Genomic DNA, 2,534 nt, shown 5'->3' on the forward strand with positions numbered 1-2,534 from the left:
TTAAGGACTTTTGTATCTGTGTTCATCAGGGATATTTGTATTTGTATCTGTTCATCTGTAATTTCCTTTTCTTGTAATACCTTTGTCTGGCTTTAGTATTACAGTAATACTGGCCTCATAAAATGAGTTTGGAAGTGTTGCCTCTTCTTCAATTTTTGGAAGAGTTTCAGAGGGATTGATATTGGTTTTTCTTTAAATTTTTGATAAAACTTAGCCATGAAGCCATTAAATCCTGGGCTTTTCTTTGATGGAAGAACTTTATTATTGATTCAATCACTTTAGTTGTTATTGGTTTGTTCAGGTTTTCTGTTTCTTCATGATTCAGTCTTGGAAGTTTTATGTGTCTAAGAATGTATTCATATCCAATTTTTGGTGTACAATTGTTTATAGTAGTTTCTTGTGATCCTTTTTACTTCTGTGATATCAGTTGTTATGCCACCACTTTCCTTTCTGATATTTGAGTCTTTTCTTTTTTTTTCTAGCCTAGTAAACATTTGTCAATTTTGTTCATCTTTTCAAAAAACTGTTAGTTTTATTTTTTTTCTATTGTTTTTCTAGTCACAATTTTATTTATTCTCCTCTAATATTTGTTATGACCTTCCTTCTGCTAGCTTTGGGCTTAGTTTTTTCTTTTTCTAGTTCCTTGATATGTAGCATTAGTGTGTTAGGCCATTTTTGCATCACTATAAAGAAATACTGGAGACTGGGTAATTTATAAGGAAAAGAGGTTTTTTGAATTGGCTTACTATTATTCAGGCTGTATAGGAAGCATAGCACCACCATCTGCTTTTAGTGAGGGCCTCAGGAAACTTCCAGTCATGGTGGAAGGTGAAGGGGAGCAAGCGTGTCACATGGTGAGAGCAGGGGAGACAGGAGGGAGTCCCAGGCTTTTGAAAAACCAGATCTCAAGTGAACTAACTGAGCATGAACTCACTTATTACCAAGGGAATGCTGCTAAACCATTCATGAGGGATCTGCCCACGTGATCCAATCACCTCTCACCAATCCCCACCTCCAACACTGAGGATCACATTTCAACATGAGATTTGGAAGGGACAGATATCCAAACCGTTTCAATTAGAATGTTTATTTAAGATCTTTTCTCTTTTTTGCCATAAGCATTTCTTGCTATAAATTTCCCTTTTAGGACTGCCTTTGGTGCATCCCATAAGTTTTGGTATGCTGTGTTTTCATTTTTTGTCTCAAGGGCTTTTTTAATTTCCTTTGTAATTTCTTCTGTGATTTGTTGGGTGTTTAGGAACATGTTGTTTAATTTCCACATATTTGTGAATTTTCCAAGATTTCTCGTTGTGATTTCTAGTTTCATGCCTTTGTGATCCAAAAAGATACTTGATATAATTTCAGTTCTTAAGTTTGTTAAGACTTGTTGTGTGGCCTAGACCTAACATAGGATCTATCCAGAAGAATGTTCTGTGTGTGCTTGAGAAGAAAGTGTATTATGTTGCTGTTGAGTGAAATGTTCTGCGGAAGTCTGCTAGGTCCAAGTGGTCTAAAGTGTAATTCAAGTCCAGTGTTTCCTTATTAATGTTCCATCTATATGACCTGTTCATTGTTGAAAGTGGGGTAGTGTATTATTGTAAAATACTATTATTGTATCAAGTCTATCTTTCCCTTCAGGTCACTTAATAATCACGTTGTGTATTTAGATGCCCCAATGTTGGGTGTGTGTATATTTACAATTATTATTTCCTCTTAATGAATTGAGCCCTTTACCATTATATAATGACCTTCTTTTTCTCTTTTTATCGTTTTTGACTTAAAGTTGATTTCATCTTATATTAGTATAACTACCCCTGCTCTCTTTTGGTTTCCATCTGTGTTGAATATTTTTTTCCATCCCTTCACTTTCACTCTGTGTGTCCTTACTAGTAAAGTGAGTCTCTTGTAGGCAGTGTATAGTTGTTTCTTGTTTTTTAAAAAAATCCATTCACCCACCCAGTGTCTTTTGATTGAATAATCTGATTCATTTACATTCCAGTCAAATATTGATAGGTAAGGACTTACTGCTGCCATTTTGTAATTTGTTTTCTGGCTGTTTCATAGATTATTTGTTTCTTCCTCCCTTGGTGTCTTCCTTTGTGATTTGGTGGTTTCCTGTGTTGGTCTGCTTTGAATCCCTTCTTTTTATGTTTTTTGCATCTACTATAGGTTCATGCTTTGTGGTTACCATAAGACCTATTGGCTTAGCCCCTTTTCTGTTTTTATACCAGAATACCACAAACTGGGTAATTTATAAACAATAGAAGTTTATTTATCTCACAGTTCTGGAGGCTAAGAAGTCCAAGAGCATGGTGTTGGCATCTGATGAGAGCCTTCTTGCTGAGTCATGACATAATGGAAGGCATCATATGGCAAGAGACCAAAATCAAGAAAGCCAGAGAGAGCTGCTTTTGTAATAAAGCCAGTCTCATGATAGTGACATTAATCCATTCATGAGGGCAGAGGGATTACATTTCCAACACATGAACTTTTGGGTGGCACATTCAAATCCTAGCATTTATATAAAAATCTCA

The sequence above is a fragment of the Pongo abelii genome, chromosome 1 (genome assembly GCF_028885655.2).
Source record: "Pongo abelii isolate AG06213 chromosome 1, NHGRI_mPonAbe1-v2.0_pri, whole genome shotgun sequence".
Lineage (NCBI taxonomy): Eukaryota > Metazoa > Chordata > Mammalia > Primates > Hominidae > Pongo > Pongo abelii.